This window comes from Pteropus medius, unplaced genomic scaffold (genome assembly GCF_902729225.1).
Source record: "Pteropus medius unplaced genomic scaffold, Ma_sr-lr_union100, whole genome shotgun sequence".
Classification (NCBI taxonomy): Eukaryota; Metazoa; Chordata; class Mammalia; order Chiroptera; family Pteropodidae; genus Pteropus; species Pteropus medius.
This window is the reverse complement of record NW_024349225.1, coordinates 2,412,183-2,429,083: the sequence shown is the minus strand read 5'-3', so window position 1 is coordinate 2,429,083 and position 16,901 is coordinate 2,412,183. Positions and strand designations below refer to the sequence as shown.

Here is a 16,901-nt window from a genome sequence, read left to right as displayed (position 1 = left end):
TGGGGGCATGTACCTAGCAGGGGAATTGCTGGTTCACGTGTCAATTCTATTTTTAATTTTCTGAGGAATCATCAAACTGTTCCTATAGCAGCTGAACAATTTTACATTCCTACCAACAGTGAACAAGGGTTCTGATTTCTTCACATCCTTGCCAACAGTTGTTATTCTCTGCTTTTTTTTTTTTTGATAATGCTATTCTAATAGGTGTGAAGTAGGTTGCTCTGAATCTTTGAATGATTCACTTTTACTTGTTTGTCTCCCACATCTCTGAATTATTTTCCATCTTCAAAGCCAATATTCGCTACGTCGAGTAGGCTTCATTCTGTCATCTTGAGTTTTGCATTACTTTATTTATCTAGCCTTCCAAGTAAATGGCCTAACATCTGCCAGTTACTATCCTAGGTGCTGGAAAAACTTGATAAGTAGGACCGTCACAGCTCTCTAGGAGATCAAGGATAAGTTTGGCCATAAAATTGTGAATTATCCCATTTATAGCTACATTTGAAGATATCATCATTTAAATTGTATATGACAAAAACATAATTACACAGAACTCTAAAATTCTTACTTCTAGAGATACAAGTTTTCTGGATGCATGAGGGCTTGACTTTTTGGGCCCTTGCTGTTTATTTATTTATTTTTTAAATAAACTATGTTTTAAAACAGTTTTAGATCTCTACAAAGTTAGTATAGAAAGTTCCTATAAATCCCACACGCTATTATTAACATCTTACATTTGTATGCTTCTTACAATTAATGAACAAATACTGATACAGTGTTATTAACTGAAGTTCACGGTAGATCCAGATTTTCTTAATTTTTACTTAAACATATTTTTCTGTTGCGAGGGTCCCATCTAAGATAGCACACTGAGTTTAGTTCTCATGTTTCCTTAGGCTCTCTTGATTGCGACAGTTTCTTGGGCTTTCCTTGCTTTTGATGACTTTGACAGTTTTGAGGAGTACTGGTCAGGTATTTTGTAGATTGTTTCTTTGTTGGGATTTGTCTGATGATTTTCTCATGATTAGACTGAGATGATGGATTCTCGGGAGGAAGATCTGAGAGGTAAAGTACATTTTCATCACAGTTTATTGAGGATACATATCAACATGATTTATCACTATTAATATTGAACTTGATCACCTGGCTGGAGTCATTTTTGTTATGTTTCTTTATCATAAAGTTATTCTTTCTTCTCCCCTTTGTGTACTGTACTCTTTGGAAGGCAGAGAATCACTATATGCCCACACTTAAGGGATGGGGAGTTATGCTTCCTCTCCTTGAAAGTGGTGTCTCTACAGAAATTATTTGGAATTCTTCTGCATGGAAGACTTGTCTCTCACCTTTATTTATTCAACCATTTATTTAGATCAAGGTGACTCATGGATATTTATTTTGTACTTTGGGTCATAATCCGGTACTGCTTTATTTTATTGCTGAAATTGTTCCAGCACTGACCATTGGGAGCAATTTCAGTTGGCGCCTTCGTCTCTTTGACATATTTTCCCATCAGCATAAATTTTTTGGTTTGTTTGTTTTGAGTTCTTCCTTACTTTCTGGCACTACAACTGGCTCTAGGCTCATCTCGTATAGTTTCTGCCCCAGGCTGGAATCAGCCGCTTCTCCAAGGATCCTTGGTTTCTGTTATTGGAGAATGGTATTAGAAATCAAGATCTAGGTACTAAGTGTGCTTATTGCTACTGGAGTGTCCTGGCATTTAGGCCCTCTCAGGTGGGACTGTGTGTGTATAAATGTGTGTGTGTGTGTGTGTGTGTGTGTGTGTGTAAATAGGCCTTCAGTTTTGATTACTACTTTTGGCACTTTAGATGAAAATATTGATTAAATATTTTATATATTTTTCTATGTTCAGAACAGAATATAATTAACATAATTAAACCTGTTCTTGGGAACTGGGATATTGTCTTGAATGTTAGTTATTTGGCCCCGATGCAGTGATTACCCACAATCACTGTGTGTAATGCTGTAGTGCTATGCTGTTGTACTATTTGAATTTGGTTCTGGATTTTTGTAATCTTTCTAATTTTCTTTCCTCTTGCTGTCTTTAATAGTTCTCTCTTCTTCCTCTAATTTATTCTTCATAGTTTGCTGTCTCCTAGTAATCAGACAAACAAGTTTGGTCAACTTGTCTATGAAGTAAAAGCAGAGAATTGAGTAAGGATCTGAGGTTCACTCCACTAAATGAAACGAAGCTTGTAACACTAACTTTAGACTGTGCAGAAAAGTCTCCTTCCCTTCTTCTTTACCATCCTCCCTGTTTCTCTGTTATGTTCTGGTTGGATGACAGCACTGAGTAGGAAGGTCACACACATGTTTTAAATGTGAACATGAAACACCTATGGTGGCTGGTTTGTCCATGTGGCTCTGTTTTTAAGCCCTCGAACTATATTTCGATAGCTCTAAGAGCAGTGAAAGGAGCAGTAGACTTGAAATGCATTTGAGCTCTGGCTTTCTTGCTCTGGTTCAGGGTAGTCACTCAACCTCTCTGGGTCTAAGTTATCTGATAGATAATGAAAGAATTAACATAGAATCTCTAGCTTCCTTTCCAGCATTAACTTCCTGTGACTTCTGAGTGAGATTTATTAATCTCAGGAGAGCAATATGCTCAAATGGGCTTGAGAGCATCTAATCTCGGTTAAGCTGCCTTCGTACTGAGTGACCTTGGGAAAGTCACTCTAAAAATACCTACCTCAGAGACACACATGTGTACACGTAGGCACTTGCTATATAATAAAGGAAGCACTACAAATTAAGAGGGGAAGTGTGGATCGTATGTCGATAACCTCAGGTAAACTGGATTACTGTACGAGGGAAAATAAAACCGGGTCCACAAATAAGGTCACTAGATAGATTAAATTCCTAAATAAGAAAGATTAATTATAAATATATAAAAGAAAATTTGGGGGAATCTCTCTGTGACTAGGGGTGAGAAAATTCTTAACTGTCAAAACATAAATTCTAAGACCAAAAAAAGAAGATAAAATAGATTCCATCAAACTAGATGTGCACCAGCAACATGGATGGATCGAGGAAGTGGGGGAAAAGCAGAAAACAGAATATTAAATGTAACAGTATCATTTGCAAAGTTAAAAATATATTCATACAAACCAGCAATATCTATTTTGCAGGAACACATTCAAATGAAAGGGTAGATTTTTAAGAAGGTTACCTATGGAGAGAAGAGGGGAATGGGAGTGGGGTACAGGGATAAAAGGGGATACATACCTAAATAAACAAATGCAAGCAGAGAAGGGCATTGCGTGGTTCTCTAATGATCATGTGTCATATGTATGTATATCATATATGTCATATATCATATATCATATATACGTATACATATGTATATGTGTATAATATATATGTGTGTATATTGGGTCACAGAAATATTTTTACTCTATGTTTGCATAATCGCTCTCCCTGGTCTGTGGACAGTAAGCCCCCTGAAGGCAAGAATTAGCATGTAGCACACAGTAGACATTTATATTGGTAGGGAAAATATATTTTATTTTATTTTAGGCGAGGCAACCCTGGGTTGACCTCACAGATTTCAGGGACCTTGTCAGCTTACAATCCCTTATTTTTTATTTTTTGCACCTACAGCACCTGGTCTTCCTAGATGGTCTCCCATCCAAGTAATAACCAGGCCCGACCCTGCTTAGCTTCTGAGATCAGTCGGGATCCGGCTTGTTCAGGGTGGCATGGCCGTAGACTAGTAGGGAAAATAATGGATGAACTTAGACTATCTCTGCTTAGTGACTTCACTGAAACTTTCTGGGGATAACATGAGACAACAGGCACGAATACTCACTGAGACTTTAAAAGCTGTTGGCCTGGAATGATCCTTAGGAGCCATCTGGCCCAGTGGTTACCTGACTTCGGATTTCACAGATGGTTTAAGAATAGGACTGGATCAGTCCACCCACCATTTCCTAAACCCATGTATGCTCGAGCTCAGAAACCTATGATTTCCATTTTACAAAAGAAAGGGCTTTTTAACATCATTGAGTAAGATATATATCAAGTACTATGGGAATTAAAGAGCCATCAAGATAGATTGAGAATATCAGAACAGGCTTCTGAGGGAAGCTACTAGTTGAACTTGACCTTGGATAATGTTTTTTTTTTTTTTTAAACATCAGAAAAGTAGAAAATTTAAACAAAGAGTAGCATTTTTGATGAAATTATTTAGCTTATTGAAAACTTTGCTACACTCTTTCCATTTTTCTCACTTCTCCATGGCAACTTCATGGCAACCTGGACCAGGACCATGAGGCACCGAGCTGGTCCGACTTCAGAGAGTTAGTGTTTTATCTCATTCTGGTAGATCTAGAGCTACAATCCAAGCTTCTGACTCACAAGAAAGCTTTTTCCAACCAAACACACTAAGTTTTTCTGAAAGAAGCTCCCAAGAGACTACTAAGTCCTGGTGGAAAATTCCCTCCTGTTTTGGCCAGCTCTGGGTCAGCTGGCAAATATTTAAAAAGAAAATTTCTTCTGATCCATTGAAGGGCAAGAGGTGCCTTGAACTTGGTCTGGAGAGGAACTCGAGTTCATCATGTGCACATCCTAGGCCTGTTGCTATAGCACCTGAAATAAATGAGTCACAGGGGAAACACAGTGGGAAATGGTGACAGCTATATGTGCAAATTGGCAGTTGGTTACCCAGCCAGCCAACTACGATAAGCCTCCCTTCGGCCATAAACCTGACCCAGCTGTGGGGCGTGAGCAAACCTGTGTAAAGGGTGGGAGAAGGTTTATTTCCTATTGGCATCAAGTCCTTTTGAACTTTGACCTTCCTCAATCTGTCCTTATTTGATGAGTGCAGGGTATTAGAAGCTAAAAAGAATAAGTAAAAAATGCTGCGCATCCGCTATCTAAAACAACAGACCTCAGAATGAAATAGGGAACGACTATTCCACTGCAAGAAAAGCAATAAAGACAGGTGTGCAGTTTAGGAAATGCACCAGTCCTGGGTCCTCTGACAGCGTTTGATGTGGGTAAACAAATAGTGGAGGGGACGCTTTCATCTCCTTTGATTCACTTCTGAATGTTCCAGTGTGTCCATAATTGAAAAGAAGAAACACACCAAGTAGACCTTTAAATATTACTCATGTTTCTGACACATCCTGATGGGACCTAAGAAAGAGAAAGCCACAGCAACCAAGTTAGTGGCATCATAGTTATTTCTTATCATACTAACAGTTGTCCTAGTTACAGCTCTGAAAAGTCAGGTCGCCAACAGTTTTGAATTACTGGACCCTCTAGTAGGACTAAACAAAACTTTTATAAAGGAACACCAAGAACTCAGAAACAGACATAGTAGGCACATGGGTGCACACGCACACCAGTCTCACGTGCAAACTCCCACCCACAGAAACTGTGGACAGAGGAAAGGGAAGGGCAAAGTTAAACCCAGAAGCAGAAGGAAAAACAATAAAATTTTGGTACTGCATTATTCAGATTGGCTGATATTTATAACTTCTCTCTGTAAATTTACATTTTTCTTTTGAGGGAAGAATATATGTTTCCCATTTTAAAAGCTTGTATAGGATGCAAAGGGTGAATGCAGGAAAGAGACAGAAGTGGAGGTAAATGACAGCATTGGTAAGGAATTGATTTCTAGAGGGGCCGAGGGGGTGTTACATGAGGGAAGGGATCCAGGCCAGTATGGACTTCCAGCCCTAACATCCTAATGGCCTTCAGAGCCACCTCTCTCCCTCCCCACCTTGGTATTTTGAAGGCCAAGGATAATCTACATAACCTAATAACCTTTCAGTCACATGCTCTCTTTCCTTCAATTCAGCCAGTAGATGACTGCTATTTCTTCTAAACACAGTCCAAATAAATGTTTTCTTGCTCGCAATTCTTCTATGGTCCTTTATCTACTGAATAAAATACTTTCTAGCTCTAGACATTCTTCTTTATGCTTTAGTTAAACAACCTGTTCTCCTTTGACTAAGGGGGTCTTCCCTGAACTCTTTGCTCCTGATCTTTCTTCCTGATCAATGCACACCTCCCAGGAGCTCCAGCTCTGCTGTTAAATTCTTGTCTGTCTTTTAAGGCCTATTTTAACTATTGCTTTCTCTACGATGCTTTATCTGATAACCTTGATCTATCTTGATGGGTCTTTTCATTCCCATAGTAATTTATATTTATTTATAGTTATTTATATAGATAGATAATTATATTTATATATTTATAAAATTTGGATAAATGGTTATATTTATCTCTATATATTTATTGATAATTATTATCTATATATAAATTATGGAATTGATCACATCTCTCCTTGCATTATAAGCAAGATAACTTTATATAACGTCTTTTCTACAAGATTGAAAACCCTTTGACTGGGCCGTTGATATTTGTTTCTATTTTTTTCTTTCACTTTTTGTATTGTGAAAAGTAGTACATGATTATAAAAATGCACACAACCTAAATACACTGCTTAATACCTTATTACAACGAAAACAGCAAGTAACTGGCACCGAGGTCAAGAAATAAAACATTGCCAATAGCACAGAAGCCCCATCATTTGACCCATCAGTCCCTTCCCTTCCTTCTCCACCATGTTCTTTTTCCTCTCCTCGTTATTCCCTGCCATAGAAGCTTGGGCTTAGCAGGTGGTCAGGAAAATGCTTGAAGGATGAATGAAGACACCATGAGGTAGGTGCAGCCTACGAAACTATCAGCTGGATTCATTCTCATCCCTGGGAAAAGAAAGGCCCCAGACGTCATTCCCCCACTTGATGGTGGGTCAGAATTCTCTTCGCATATGAAAGATGTATATTCTGCAATCATAGTTGCTATTTAAAGAGCACCCAGCAGGCAAAGAACTCTCTGCACCATTGGCTCAAAGTCCCGAGCTTCCAGTAAAGGCGCTGCTCGGTTAAGTTGTATTTCGAGCTGCCAGAAAGTTGGAGAGATACTGTGGCTCCCTTTGCAGGTTCTATCCGGGGCCCGACAAGAGTCACGCAGGCACCTGATTCTTGGGAACAGCGACAGAGGAAAGTTCCAGCAGTAATTGTGCTCCTGGTAAAGTTGGGATCCCAAGATTGAATCGGATTTTCAGGATTTCTCGGAAGCACCCAAGTGGGAGAGTATCTAGAACAATCCAAGGGTAATAGAACCAGGGATGATAACAGCGTCTCATGCCATCTCGTTGCTGTGACCAGTCACCTTTTCAATATTTATGGTTTATTTTTGTCTCTGTATTAGAGAGGCATTATTTGTGCACAGCCTGTTAAAAACAATTCTGAGGGAAACACACTTCCAGCTGCTTCCTCCTGTTTTCCATCTGCTGCATTTATGCGTCTTTGTGTGCATTTAACTGTTGCTTGTCAGTGTAATTGGGATTTTACTGAGGACAGGGAAAAAAATTCCCCAAGGGTAGGTTGTTCGTTCAATTGATCTGAAAGAGATTATCTTAGTTAGTCACCAATAAACATTAAACTTCCAAGTGGAGCAATAAAAATACACCAAGTAACTTTAAGTTTTAAGAGTTAACTTGCTTCAGTTATCTCTCTGTATTCCGATATTTATGCATCAGCTACTCTTTCTCCCACTTCATCTTAAATATGTAAATCCTCAATTTATCTGGAATTACTTAGTGAAAGGCTGATGTGTGAGTGTGGCAGATTATAATATCCCATCGCCACCCCGATCCTCTTTACCTCTTATTCTTTTCATAGCAGATCAAAAAAGCTGTGTGCATGCCACGAGAATATATTATTTTAAGAGACTTGGACTTAGAAATTGATTTCCTTGATGAGAAAAAGAAAAGTCTCTTTCTGACCCAGAGGGTCACTTCATAATCCTGTCACTCGACATCAAAAAGCCTTTTTTTTTCTTTTCCTTTTAGGAGAAGATGAGACTATTTCTGAAAAGGAATTAATTTTTCTGCTACTGTGAAAACAGTGTGACTTACAGACTTAGACATCCCAAGAAGAGGGACCTATTCAGAATGCATCCCCTGTGATTAGAACAAGCTCCTGATATAGTTTAGGGTCAGGCAGTTTTCAATGGAAATTGGGATTTGCACTATAGGGTGAAACTGATATTGTATTTTATTGATGATTTTAAAGCTTAAGTTGGAGTCTTTTTTTTTTCCTTTGGTAAAGTGATTTCACTGCTTTCAAATATGTAATAATGACAGGTAGAGTAAGCAGGCTGTCCTCGTTGGGTGTGGATTTAAGTCAATAGGCTATTACACAGCACATGATTTTCATCACCTTTGGCCTCAAGTTCAAGTCACAACACTTCAGTCTGCACTTCAGGAATGCCCCTACCTGTTACTGAACCTGTCCACCCCTCGAGGGTAGCGGTTCTCACTTCTGCTGCCTCAGCCAGGCTTCTGGAAATTTTGATTCAGTTGATCTGGAGCCCCGGCCTCAGAGTGTCTTAGAAGCTTTCCAGAGTGACTCTCATGAGCAGACAGGGTCAAGAACCACGGAAGTTTAGTGTCTTCTGAAACCACATGGCATTCTATTATTATAGAGTATCTGTTTACAGCAGTCTAACGTTTGCAGTTCTGGAGTCCATTGTTTTACTTGCTTCCATGTACATGTTCTGATGGAACATTTCTAATCTCTTTACTAATATGAAGTCTCAGCACTTCATATTTTATATTAATATTTATATAATTTAATATTAATGTTTTGTTCATTTTACTGTTGGATATAATGAGGTTAGAAAAAAAATATCTCAGTTTAGGGTATGTGTGTGTGTGTGTGTGTGTGTGCTGTATATACACTCATTTATACTGAAGTAAAGGACTGATGTGTGGATGATGTTTTAGCAAAGTAATGGAATTTATGCTTCTTGCCTTCCTCTTTCAGCCCCATCCAAAATTACCGCTGCCAGGGGGGCCAGAAATTCCACCATTACTGATTCATTTCTTAGTTTTCATCTTGTTACTCCCGTTGGTAATATTTAAAAGTCATTTGATTCCTGAGGAGGTAGCACTAGATAGCACTAGTTCCTAGTGCTCTAGTGGGAAAGAATGTGTGAGATCCTCCTGGACACAGGGTCGTAGAGAAAGGCGTGGCCAGGGTATCTGATTTTGGGGCACGTGACCTGTGCAGTAGCTCAGGACGCTGTGCTGAGAAAGGCCTTGTGCTTGGCTTAATGCTCTGCTGTTATCATTTCGAAATTCTTTATAATAATTTTTAAACAAGGGTCCTGCTGGTCCTGGGTGTGGCCTCCAAAGATAGACTGTCCATTGCTCTCTGGTGTGGTCTCTGCCAAGGCCTCAGAGACAGGGGTTAAAGAGGCCCTTGGAAGGACTCAGGTCTCTGTGGCTGTAGGTCACCAGGGGTGAGAGGATTAGACAAACATCTGCTATTACCGTGGGCTCTTAGGAAGGCATGTTTGGTGCCATCTCTGTTCCACAATGACATTGTAGATAATTGCTTATTTCCAAATATTTACCAAGTGCTGACTGTATGCCAGGCACTGGGTTAAATGCTGGGGATACCATATTAAGCCTTCATGGATCCTACACTTGAGCATGGAAATGGTTCCCTGTAATCACGTGGAGAAAGTACTATGGTGTGGGATGTATGAGGTGCTGTGGGGACACCACATAAGCTCACATAACTCAACTTGCCAGGGAAGGCAGGATGTTTATGCTGAGATAGAAGGATAACTAATAATTAGCCAGCCACGTGAAGAGGAAGAATTAGAATATCCTAGGCAGGACAGCATGTGCAAAGGCACAGGGGCACAAGAGAGAAATCTGCCGTAGAGGACATGAAATAAACATCAGTGTGGCTAAAATTCCGGGGAGAGGATGTTAAGAGATGACCTTGGAGAGGTACATAAAGATAAGGTGGCTCAGAAGTTATAAAAGGTAAACATGGTGACCATTTCACTGGACCACAGAACTAAGTAATGGCTTTGCCTGTGTGTATTGTGTCAGCCTCACAACGACCTTATGGATAGGTCCAGTTGTTAACCACGTTTTACAGAGCAGGAAACAGGCTTAGATTAAGAAACTTGCTCAAGATAACGCAGCTAGTAAATCGTAGAGTGAGGATTCAGGTGCAGATGTGTCTCTTTACAAGGCCTCGGCCCCAAATCACTAAATCATATAGTTAAGAAATTGGACTTTAAAGAAATGGGAAACTAAAACATTCAATAATCTTGCCCCTCTTTGCCTTCTGCTTCTTACACAGGATGTTTTCTGCTGGGGGCTTCCTTTCCAAACCTCCCTGAGGGGGTCTGCATTCACCGTGCCCCATCTCCATCCTTATAGCTTTTCCCCAGAAGCTATTGTCTTTTCATCTCTGAGACCTTATACCTGTGATGGTCTCAACTTCTGCGCTTCCAGAGAAATAGCTTGTGGAAAGTGCTTTGGAGTCTGCCATATTTGGGTTCAAATCTCAGGAATCTTCCACCTAAAGGCTCTTAGTCTTTAGTATGTTATTATCAACCCAGGTTTGTTCGAGACCAAATGAGACAAAGGAGTTGGGAGAACTTGGTCTCTTGTAGATTACCTATAAGTTTCTTTCCCTTTCTTCCCACTGAGACCTCAGTTCAAGTGACTTGTGTTCCTAACGTTTCTCTCAAATCCAACTGTCTGTCCTCATGAACTTCCCTCACCCGGGCCCCTCCTCTCTCTGTTCCTTCAGCAACCAGAGGCCCCGCGGTAACGCCCGGCTTTGCAAATGGTTTATCCCTTTTGATGGGTGTAGTAGGATCCCCCCAAGTCAGGCTCCTTGGGGGCAGAAGCCAAGTCTGATACCTTTTTTGAACAGTGTCCACTACAGGGGTCCGTACGTGGAAAGAAAGTCACAAAGGTTGGTTTCATCAGCCACCAGGTGGAAAGGGCTCATACGACATGGATGGTTTCCCAGCATTCTTAGTGAAACAATCATTCGCCAGAATTCCTTTTGCTTCTTATTTTATGCTTATTCAGGGATAGAGACTCTGTGCACGGCTTCTTATTTATCAGTTAATGTATCACCGTTATCGAGCTCCTTGAAAGCTTGTTGAAATACAAGCTTACTCTTTTTCATCCCAGAAGAGGCAGATGTGGTTACACTCGATTTTTATAGAGGAGCCTTTAGCAAATCTCTTGGTGGGGGGAGGGGGTGGGCTCTCATTAACTCTAAACATAAAGACATGCAAATTTTGTTTTTCTACTTGCACATAATTCTATTAGAGAAGAGAAACCACAAGAAGGCGCGTGGAAGGAGAGCGTAGTTGTCAAGCTAAGGTGTCTCAGGGGGCTGGGTCCTCAGCACGGGGCACTTACTAGGAGCCAGGCACCATGAGAATCCTTTTAACCCTCTTAACCATCCAACACGTAGGTGCTCTTCTCCCCACTTTACAGATGAGAAAATGACCCAGAGAGGTTAGGTAGTTCATCTGATTTTACTCAGCTAAAAAAAAAATGGCGGAGCTAGAATGTACCAGATGGTTGTTTCCAGAGCCTGAGCTCGTCATCTCTGTGTTGTGCTGCCCACGCAGCACAGTGACTTCTGATAGTAAAGACTTTTTAATTACAGGTGTGCACAAGTGAACACGTTGACTAAGTCTGGCCCCTTGTGTCTCTCGCATATAGACCCCGAAAGGGTAAGGTGAGGGCTCAGCGAGCCATGGGCTCTCACAGGACTTTACCAACCACCTCTCTAACCAGGTCACCCCGTGTTCGTGCTGGTGAGGGTCATAGAAGAGCATTCGAAAGCCCTTTATACCTCTCTGGGTGTTCAACAACCTGGGTGGGTGCGGGGGGGTAGGGTGGTATCTTTATTATGCCCCACCTTCCAGGCCCCTTGATGAATGATCCAGTAAAACTCGCCTTTCTCTTGAACCAGCAAATGGCTTCAGATTGCTCTAGAAAACTGCCTCCAATGGATGACAGTTGGCATGGAGAATGAAACCTGTTTGTTATGCTTGCCTTGGCCCTCAGGGATAGAGATCATGTCATATTTGTGTTTAGTGCTCAGCATATAGTTGGTCTTCAATGAATGAATGACTAAGTGAATGAACATTTACGAGACCCAAGCACATTGCATTTATCATGGATTCTGCTGTGACTCCGATTAAAACCAATGGTTTTAATCAAGGCAGAATATCTTCTTTAAACACAAGGATTAGCCTCTATGAAAAGAGAAATGTAAACAGGACTCTAATTAGAGAATTTACTAATTATTCTTCCCTGCTGAGGACATTAGCTGGGGTTTAGTCTTTAGCTGTGACAGCCATATGACTTTCTCTTTATCTCCAGAAAGGGAAAAATTGACTGGAAAGATTCATTTCAATACCCCGATTCCTTTCCCGCTCCTCTTTCACCCTCAAAAAAAGATATTCCAGCATGAAAGATCACAGACTCAGCCCAAAACAGTGAACCCAGGTTGACGGCATTCAAGAACCTGCGCACTCCTGGAGCCCCAACTGCTGAGGCAAAGATAAATCGGCAGGAAGATTTCTTTGGAATGATGTGAATTTAATGAATCATGAAAAATATCCCCAGCTGTTCTTAAATTTAAGGGAGATTGAGTGATAACAAAAGATAGTCTCCCTCCCTCTTAGATGTAGGTTGGAGCCGAAAGAACCATTTAAAAAAAAAAAAAACCTGGACGAAAGCTTTTCTTTTCCATCTCTTCTATTGTTGAAGGGGAAAAAGCTGTCTGCAGTCAGCAGCCACTGCAGGGCGCGGTGAGGACTGTTTGCTGTTACCAGACCTGAAGAATCCTTCACTCTGGTTTCAAAGATCAGGCTGCCCTTTGCAGGCGAACGTTTAGAAAGTGGTGGACTTTTCTCTCACCCCCTCCCAGCCCCCAACCACCACCATGCTCCCATTTCATCCATCCTCTTTATTAATGCATTCACTTGCTGAAATTAAAAATAATGATTCTCCCTTTCCTCATCCCAGCTGCTGCAACCCTCGCTACCCCAGCCCTCAAAATCCTTATAACCCATCGATTGGCGTGGTTCCCCAGGCCCGTCCTCAGCGGGGAGAGCTAAGCTGGACCATGGTGGGTTTGGCTGAGCTTCAGAGATTCCCAATGTAGACCCCAGAGACTTGCGCTGGAGGCCACGGAGGAAGCTTGGAAGGGCACGAGTGTGTTCCATCTTTGCTCGTTCTTTCTCTTCCTTCCCTCTGCCTCAGCCATCGTGGGTCCCCCAAACATGCCGTGCACGGGCTCAGGAGGCCAGGATCTGGGCACAGTGTCCAGGTGCTCAACTTGCTCTCCTTACCTGAAAAAGCACAAGGTAGGTGGGCAGCTGTGAAGGTCGGGAGGGAAGGCCCGCTCCCCTCTGCTCCCCTGGGTCTCTTACCTGTCTGGATAAATTTCCTTTTCCTGCAAGGTGGGTGAGGAAAGCTAACAGATGTCAAGCAGATTTTTTTTGTTGTTTTTCGTTAAGGCAACTTTTATCTTCTAAGTGTAGGAAAGAGACATATTTGTGGGATAGAAATGCTGGCCTCTGGGCGTAACCACTAGAAGGGATTCAGAGAGGAGCATGGATGATGTCGATGATGATACGTTGAATATTAATGACCAGCGATTACATTGAGGACTTACAGTGTACCAGACACATCGTTAAATGCTTCTCAGACGTGATGCGTTCAGTCCCCCACTCTCCCCACAGACCCTCCGAGAAGCAGATCATTGTAAATTGCCTATTGAACAAACTGGACTTGGTGAAATTTTAGCAGGTAGATAATTTACCTTTTTCCACCACTCTCTCCAAACCCTGTTGGATCACTGTCCTTCCTACTAGATGAGAAGTCAGACAGTTCCATAGCCTGGACTGGTCACTTTTATATATTAAAAAATGATATTAATCATGACTGTGTAGTAGTGGCAGAAAGATAGGCACCTAGACCAATGGAACAAAATAGTCAACCTGAAAACAGTCCCACAGAAGCTCAATCAATTTATTTTTGACAAAGGTGCAAAGCAATTCACCGCAAGGAGAGCCTTCTTAACAAATGGTGCTGGAGCAATTGGATATCCACAGGCAAAAAACGAGCCAGCCTAAGCTTCACATATTATCCAAAACTTAACTCATAATAGGTCATGTGTTTATTAATTGTTTTTAAGCTTATTTTATCAAATTGATTGGGATGACATTAGTTAATGAGATTATATAAGTTTCAAGTGTACAATTCTATAATGGATCACATATTTAAATGTAAAATGTAAAACTATAAAACTTTTAGATGAAAACATAAGAGAAAATCTTTGAGACCTAGGGCTTTGTGAAGAGATTTTAGACATGACACAAAAGCATGATCCATAAAAGAAAAAAAGTTGATAAGTTGGATAAAAGACAAACCACAGACTGGGACAAAATGTATTCAAACTACATATCTGAAAATGGACTCATATTTAGATTATCTAGAGAACTCTCAAAGCTCAATATTAAAAAAAAGCAAAAAAAAAAATAATTCAATTATGAAATGGACAAATAGCATGAAGAAGCATTTTACCAAAGAAGGTGTATGATGACAAGTGAGAACGTGAAAAGATGTTCACCGTCACCAGTCATCAGGGAAGTGAAAATTAAGATTGTTATGAGATCTCACTACATACCTATTAGAACAATGAAACTAAAAAAATAGAGTGCAAAATGCTGGAAAGGATGTGGAGAATCTAGATCTCTCACACATTGCTGGTGGGAATTTAAAATGCTTACGGCCACTCTGGAAAACAATTTGGCAGTTTCTTTAAACAAAACAAAACAATACCTAAGCATAGGTTTACAGTAATACTCAGTGATCATACCCCTGGGCATTTACTCCAGAAAAATGAAACCTGTCCACATAAAACCTGTACAAGATTGTTTATAGCAGCTTTATTTACTTATTTTTGTTCCGAAAGTGGAAATGACCAAAATGTCCTGTAATAAGTGAATGGTTAAGCGAAGTGTGGCATCTCCTTGCTTCTCGGGTACATCCCAGGTGCTGTGATGGGGGAGGTGGGTGTGACCATAATGGGGCAGCCTGGGAGATCGTGGTGGCGATAAGGCAGTTCTATACCTTGATCTCCCGGGTAACTGGTATCCACGTGAATTTGCACGTGTGAGGAAATGATACAGAGCTGTACAAACACAATGCGCCAACATCGATTTTCTAGTTTTGGTATTATACAATAGTTATACAAAATGTAAGCATCTGGGGAAACTCGAGAAAGAGAACCTGAGACCTTTTTAATTATCTTCACAACTTCCTGTGAATTTATAATTATTTCAAAATTTAAAAATATAACATAAAAGAATGCATATTCCAGCGTTAAGCATTATTTTCCAGTCTAATATAAAATCTCTAAGTATCTCATCTTATCGGAAGCTTCTCCCCACCCTAGCGCTGCAAGATCAGAACCGCTCCCGGCATAGAAGTCTGCCGCGTTGTCAGGGTAGGCTAAGCCACACGTGGTAATAAATATAAAACAAAGCAAAAATCCCTGAAACTTTGGTATTTTAGTTTAATAAAACTTTGTTACTTATGTCCATTGAGATGACAGCAGCTCTCTCCCTACTGCGACTCAGGGATCCAGGCTCCTTCTGTCTCATGCCTCTGCCATCTTCAGCCTGTGGCCTCCGTGATCACCCTGGGAGGAGAAGGGAAACAGCAGAGAATCTGGCAGGGGGCTTTGTGGCTAGGCCTGGAAGTGTCCCCTAGCACGAGTACCTACATTCTTGCTCAGAACTTAGGCATCGGAAACCAGGTTAATTGCGAGTGAAGTTGGGAAGTGACAATCTTCCTGCACGCCCAAGAATGACACGCATTGGTGGTGTAATCTGGGGTTGGCTCCGTGCAGGACCAAAATGTTATTTTCCTTCTTAGGCATCTTAGTGGGTTGTCTAGAGACACTGCTGCCTCATCAGGGATCTTGCACTGTACCATTCCTTGGCACAGTGAGTCACTTCCAGCTAACTGTATGTGACAGTCACCTTCTGCATAAAGGCACACCCAAGTTTCTTTCTATTGGAGTCATCTCATCCTGCAGTACAGGACAGGCATGGTGAGTCCTCTTGGCCAGGTTCCTTTGAGATGATTTAAGCCTGAGCCACAGGAAAACTCAGCATCCTTGCTCCATCAAAAGCTGGAAGAGCAGGCTGCTCCCCCCACAGCCCTCTTCACTTGCCCTGCCATCAGAGGAAGCTTTAAACAGACTCTTGCTCTAGGTGTTGTTTTTTTTTTTTTTTCCAGGCAAGGGTCAGGCAACACAGGCCATTTGCTCCCAAGAGCTCTATCCCTTTGCTCTGCCCTGGAGCCCACAGGGCCCCCTCACTTAGCTTGAAGAGGGAAACCACCTTCCCTCTCTGAGAGGGTGAGCAGAAAGGGAAAAAAATCCATCCTCCCTAGTCTTATTAAAATCAATTTCCTGGTCTCCTGTTACGTAGAGGCAGCAGGGGATGCACTGCAGGGCGCATACCCAGTTTTGCCTCGTTAGTAATCCCTGCGTGGTGGTCGGACCCCTGTCTCCAGACTCTGTTGCTGCTTAACTCCTCCTATCCTCAGCTTTGGGATCTCAGCCAAAATGCAGAGCGAACTGGGAAAGTCGCACTGTTAGATAACATTATTCCCATTTTATAGTAGATCTTGAGGTTCAAATGGAAAAGGAATTTGTGCAAAGCCTCCCAGCGCTACACTGGCATGTAGATTTCACGAGCTGTGGGCTGTGGTGTGTGAGATACAGAACCTGGGAGGCAGAAAGGAAATGTGATTGTATTTAATTCGGGAAAGTCAGTGTGTTCCTGGAGAGAAGAGGAGAATCGGTTCAATGGGGTGCTAGTTAGGGATTAGAAAGTCAATAAGAAGTTCTTTTTGTAATTAGTTTTCTATGCATCACTCCGCCTTCTCATTCTAACCTTCCCGGTTGCGGGCACTCACCCCACAGACACCCAGACCTCTTGAGCAAAGTCCA

The 16,901-nt window shown here is 41.4% G+C and overlaps 1 long non-coding RNA gene and 1 pseudogene across 4 annotated transcripts in view; one reads left to right on the top strand and one right to left on the bottom strand.

Moving 5' to 3' along the window:
- LOC120617540 (uncharacterized) overlaps positions 1-16,901 on the top strand; it is a 125,636-nt gene that overhangs the window by 91,934 nt on the left and 16,801 nt on the right. The gene's annotated exons all lie outside the window — the stretch shown is intronic.
- Positions 3,610-3,728, bottom strand: LOC120617856 (uncharacterized; annotated as a pseudogene).